Source organism: Furipterus horrens, unplaced genomic scaffold, assembly GCF_987537825.1.
Source record: "Furipterus horrens unplaced genomic scaffold, mFurHor1.1.pri manual_scaffold_15, whole genome shotgun sequence".
NCBI classification, from domain to species: Eukaryota; Metazoa; Chordata; class Mammalia; order Chiroptera; family Furipteridae; genus Furipterus; species Furipterus horrens.
Genome location: NW_028327185.1, coordinates 26208298 through 26214930, shown reverse-complemented (window position 1 = coordinate 26214930; position 6633 = coordinate 26208298).

Genomic DNA, 6633 nt, shown 5'->3' with positions numbered 1-6633 from the left:
TCCTTGCATGTCACACTCAGCCCCACACCTTTGCCTTAACCTCCCTGGCACTTGTGTTAATTCACTTTTTTTCTTTTTCAATTTCAGTTGACATTCTTATTATTTTATATCAAATTCTAACCTACAGCACAGTCGTCAGACATTTGTAGAATTTGTGATGTGATGGCCCAATATTTCCAGTTCCCACCTGGCACCACACATTTTATTACAATATTATTCACTTTATTCCCTGTGCTGTACTTTACCTCCTTGGATTTAATCTGTAACTGTCCATTTGTTCTTCTTAATTCCTCTATCTTTTCATCCAGGCTCCCAACTCCCCTCCTACCTGGAAACCACCAATCTGTTTTCTGGTTACATGAGTCTGTTTCTAATTCTGCTTGTTTCTTTATTTTGCTCCTCAGATTCTGTATATAACTGACATAATGTGGTATTTGTGTTTCTCTGACTAAATTATTTAAGTCAGCATAATACCCTCTAAATCCATCCATCTTGTCCCAAATGGTAAGATTTCATTTCTTTTTCAATGCTAAATAAAAAGATGGGATAATGTTCCAATTAGTGGTTTGGGACAAAAGTGCATTTAGTTTTCTCTCTCTTTTTTTTTTTTACATAAAATAAAAGACACATTTTTATGTCAGTTATCCTCTGCCTGGTATAATGTTGATTGTTCTCAATTAATGTCTTGATTTTATCGTTATCAACCTCACTGGTTTGCCCTACCATGGAGCATCGGTCAGTGAGAAATCTCCACCACAAATCTTCGCAAATCACTTTTAACACATATTTATCAATCACAACATCTTCTTCACACACTGCACAAATTCTATTTTTTTTTTGCATTCAGTTGTGTTTTTGTCTTTCTTGAAATAATAAACCACAATATAACAAAAATGTATTTTTCTTCTTCAATATTAAAATGGCTAACCAAAATTCACCAATTTTGATTAATTTTCTAAATGCATGCTGAGCTGTCACAATGTAATCTAACAAAGTTGTTTTGAATGAAGTTAACACAACTAAGCACTACTAGAGCCCTCTTACAGAAAAACCAAACAAGCTTTTTGGCCAGCCCAATATATTAATGACTAGATGAATACGTGAAGCTATTTCTAAGGAAAGTGATGAAATACAACTTGAACTTGCTTCATGAGCAGAAAAATCACAACATAAAGAATAAGAAACCTGCGCGGGGGGCGGGGGGGCTCCAGCCAAGATGGAGGCATAGGTAGACACAAAGCATCTCTCTCCACAATGTAATTGCTGTGTTTGTCTTCCACCCAAGTGGTCATTTAATCCCCAAGGCCATGCTTTTGATCACTATCCCCTAGCAGGAGGTGACACTACTCTTCACCTGCCTGACCCCAGCCTTGCACTTGACTTTGCCTTCACACTGGGCTTGGCCCCACTGCACCCATGTTACCTAGGAACAAGGGTACAAAGTGGGAGGAATTTCAACCCTCCCTTAATATATAAAGGGAAAAAATCTGGTACTTTTAAACCAAAGTGGATTTGCAATGTGATGTCCCAATACTTCCAATACCCACCTGGCACCACACAAGCTATGACAACATTATTGACTGTATTCCCTGTGCTGTGCTTTACATCCTGTGTTTCATCAGTTACTGCCAATTTGTGCTTCTTAATCCCTTTACCTTTTCCACTCAGTCTCCCAACTCAACTCCCACCCACAAAACTCTGGTCTGTTCTCCAGGTTTATGAGTCTATTTATATTCTGATAGTTTTTTTCCCTTTAGATTCCACATATAATTGAGGTTATATGGTATTTTTATTACTCAGTCTGACTTATTTTATTCAGCATAATACCCCTAGGTCTATTCACATTCTCCAATATGGTAAGATTTTATTTTGATTTTATTTTAATTTTATGGCTGAGTAAAAGAGATGGGTTAATTTCCAAATCAATTCATTTTTTATATCAAAGACTAGATTACTGTGTATTGCTGAGGAAAGTGAATAAGACACCTTGAATTGCTAAACAAGGAGAAAAATCACAACATAAAGAACAAGAATTATGCTCTGGCTGGTGTGGTTCAGTGGATTGAGTGTCAGCCTGCAAACCAAAGGGCCACTAGTTTGATTCCCAGTCTGGGCACAAGCCTGGGTTGTGGGCCAGGTTCCTGGTTGGGAGTGAGCGAGAGACAACCACACAGCAATGTTTCTCTCCCTCTCTTTCTCCCTCCCTTTTCCTCACTCTAAAAATAAGTATATAAAATATTTTTACAAAGAACAAGAATTCTGGGAGTGTCAGCTCCAGGCTTGCTTAATTTCATAATCCTTGTACCTTGGAGGATCTCTTCCCAGTTCTGCACACTGATCTACGCAGCATGTGACTGCATGCCCAGGTGATGTCCAACTCATGTGGATGAGGTGACAACATTCCCAGAGGTCATGTGCAGGCATGAAAACAAATGAAAGAGGGCAGAGACAAGTTTTCTGAGATTTACTTCTGTTTAAACAGGGGTGAAACTGTCCCTTACATTCTTGATTAGAACTATATCACAATTCCACAGGGCCACAGATGCTGATGGTGACAATAAGGTTGATCCTCCGTGGCTGACGAGTTTTATATAAAGTTAGATCCATCAGCCCCAGAAAGGTGAGGCTGTTTAAATGTAATCAAAGAATGAAGAAAAATGATGTTCTTCATATTAATTATTTCATAATTGTGATTGGCATTATGGTTTTCCAAAATGTAATTTCTATAATTTCATCATACTTACTCCACAAACTCCATCTACATCCTCACTTTAGCAGATCTAGGCATGACTGAGTTTCCTCTGTGCCCCCAATTTTTTATTGGTTTTTCCAGAGTCCAGAGAATAAAAAAATGAGGCAGTGAGGCTGCTGCACATTCAGCACCAAACTCCGCTGAAGAAACATGACCCTGGAGCACTGTCTGCTTCTCTGTAGAGTTCACACTTCTGTCTCCCAATCATCCACACAGATGCTCCACCTCCTCCAACACTGGGTCCACATGCTCTAGGGTCCCACTCTGTTCTAGTTCATACTCTGATCCCTTGTAGGTGAAATAGGGTCAGATGGAACTTCCAGTCTCTTGAACATGACATCCTCTGCTCATGAGGGTTGAATTCTCTTGCTGTGCTCATTATTGGTGACTGTCAAAGGCATCTCTCATTTTAAATACTGTTCCATTGATGACAATTTACTCTTCTAGGTTCTAGGTCATGTACTCATCTCCTGGAGCAGTTGGGTCACTGTGGAGGTCACAGGACCAAATGGAGGAAGTAATTTTTAAATTTTTCATATTGTTATTTTTTAATATTCACTGGAGGACATTATTTTCATTGCTTTTAGAGAGAAAGAAAGAGAGAGTGACCAAAAGAGAGGGAGGAGAGTGAGAGAGAGAGAGAAAGAGAGAGAGAGAGAGAGAGAGAGAGAGAGAGAGAAAGAGAGAGAGAGAGAGAAAGAGAGAGAGAGAGAGATTGGTTGCCTTCCATACATGCCCAGATAGGAGATCATACATGCCCAGACCTGGGACTGACCCCACCATCTTTGGTAAAAGGATTAGTCTCCCACCACTGAGCCAAACTGTCCAAGTCTTGTGAGTAATTCTTAACAGACATGTGCCCTTAGAGTGTTTCCCAGCCTTGACCTGACCGTGCAGCCCTGGGACTGGAACCCAGTCTGGGATTATCAGGTGTTCCCGGTGCCTGGTCAGCACAGAACACAAACCACTCATCATGGAGTTGGGCTCAGCTGGGTTTTCCTTGTTGCAATTTTAAGAGGTAATTTATAGAGAATGTGAGACACTGAGTATGTGAGTGGATATGACTGAGAGGAACAGTGAACTAGTGACAGGTTCCTGACCAGGGCGTCAATGTGTTTGCAGGTGTCCAGTGTGAGGTGCAGATGGTGGAGTCTGGGAGGCTTTGTGCAGCCTTGAGGGGGTGTGTCTCTGGATTCACCTTCAGTAGCTACTGAATGAGATGGGTCAGACAAGCTGCAGGGAAAGGGCTGGAGTGGGTCTCATACATTAGTGGGGGTTGAGGTACCACGTACTACGCCAACTCTCTGAAGAGCGGATTCACCATCTCCAGAGACAACGGCAAGAGCATGTTGTACTTGCAAATGAGCAGCCTGAGAGCCGAGGACACGGCCGTGTATTACTGTGGGAGAGACACAGTGAGGGGGAGTCAGCCCGAGCCCAGACACAAACCTCCCTGGGGGAGACAGGAGGGCTGGGCTGCAGGGCGTGTTCAGGACACCAGGGGGTGATCTTGACCACTGAGCACAGAGCACAGCCCCAGAGGCAGGTGAACGCCGTGGGGAAGGAAGGGGCTTACTCTTGGGAGCAGGTGTTCCCTTTTAAATCTCTCAGCTGCATCCAGGGACACTTCCTCCTTCTTTGTGGCTCTGATTTCCCACAGTCTCACTGCAGACAACATGGAAGAAACTGTCTGTCTGCAGGTGAGGTTCCATCTATACCTGGGGACCTTCCCTCCACTGTGCTCCTGTGTGTCCTTTTCCTTTCTGGCAATAAACCATCCTGAGTGCTCCCATCTTCCCTGTGGTTGGAAACATTTCACACGGGGGAGGGGCAGGGGGCGGGGGCGGGGTGCCAGCCCCATCCAGGCCCCTGTGTGTGGCGCTCAGGCTCCCTGTACCCATCATGCACACAATCTCCTCACACTTGTCCTCCCTCCTGAAAGGCACACCCACCCCATGGGGGTTGTGATCATCCCCCAGGATGTCCACCCTCAGGTCTCTGTTCTCCCTGCCTCATGTTACCCTCTTGCTCCTCATTTACTGGGTGGAGGTATAAACACACCTTAACATAACTCATTGTCACCTACTGACCTAATTCTCCCTAAATCTGACCTAGACCCTGAGCTCCACAGGCCTGGGGTCCTGCTCACTCTTCCCCCCTCTCCCCACATGACCAGTCACAAAAGGGAGGTTAAAGAAGTATGTGCACAGTCACCTGTCCCAGCTACATCCCCTAACGTCCCCCAAATGTGTTTGGCCATCATGGCTTCCCCTGGTCTTGGTATTTGTGGGGATGTTTGGATTTTAACTGCCGTAAGATATACCTGTACTGCATGAAGAAAATATGTAATTTTAAATGTTAATGTGAAACAAAATTTATTCTTATTAATTTCATATTACATTTGTAAAATAATATATTTTAAAGATTTTATGTTATTTTTTAGAGAGAGTGGGAGGAAGGAAGAAAAAGGGAGAGAAACATTGATCAGCGCCTCTTGCACATCCCCAGCTGGAACCTGGCCCCCAACCCAGGCATGCACACCAGTGAAGAATGAAACAAAAATCTGTGACCATTCGATTCACATTCTGGCATGAAGCACACAAGCCAGTGCTACAATACTGGTTTGTTGGAAACTCTTTAGATACCAAGGAAGAGTGGCTCTTGAGCCCCGCAGGCCTGTTGTCAGGACGGCACGTGGCACTCACACGGCTCAGCCTGCACACACTCTGCCCTTCTCTGAAAGGTGCAGGTTCAGGGGATGGGCAGGACCATGTGGGCCCCTCAGAGGGCCAGAGGCACTGATGGCCATCACTACCTCCTTTTGGATTGAATACCACTGAATGATCACAGCCTCAGCACAGGGAAGTGTGCTCTCCAGGGTGGCACCTGTGCCACTAGGTGGAAAGTGGACCATCTCTCACCCCACCACCCACAGCCATGCCCATGGGGAGCAGGCTGTGTTGGTTTGGAGGAGAACCCCATTGCCCTGCACCCAGTTTGTTAGAGGAGGGGCTCCTTCTAGACTGAGGACGGCCACAGTCCTCAGGAGCCTGACTGCAGGGACCTGTCAGGAACTGTCCCTAAGTGAACATGTGGCAATAGTCCTTATTCCTTGGTCATGTGGCCACAGGTCCAGACCAGCTGCTGACTGAGTCACCTCTCCAGGCCAGAGTCTCAGCCAAGGGAGGGCTTGGGAAGACTTACAAATGCTGTAGAGACACCATCATGCTGTTTTCAAGCTTAATTTCAGAGAGCTGGTGGGAAAACAGCCATGCCTTTTACTCCCCTGTGCCATGCGGCAGGATCCTGTGCATGTGGAGACATGTGGACTTTGGTTCCACACTGGTTGTGGTGATTTATTACAGATGTTCTGCTATCTTGCCTATAGTAGCACAGGGTTCAGGAAGCTGCTTAGTTTTCATCACCTGCCACTTCCTTGACTATAGTGGTCTTGACAGTTCACTTGTTGATGTCTACTCTGAAATAGAGGGCAGCTAGGAAGCTGTACATGCACCTAAAATCCAGCTTCAAATACTCTTTGGACAGATTGCTTTGTATCATTGACCAGATTCTTCCTGAAGGGGGTTTACTGTCAACACTGCTTCTGGGACCTTTCTGGATACACCATGGAAGGCCCCAGCCTATGTGTCAATGGAAGCTTCTTTTACTGTTGCAAATTCCCCTGAGGTTGCATTTTAAAGGGTGACAATCATAGCTTATGGCAACCACAGAACCATTGCATGCGCTGTTGACACAGACTTTCCATCACCACAGGGGTTGTCAGGTCTCACATGACCATCAGTAGTTTCTGGCCCAAGGTGTAAATCTACCCCAAACTACAAGGACCCCTCTCTCAGAGACTGATGGAACCCAACATGTTC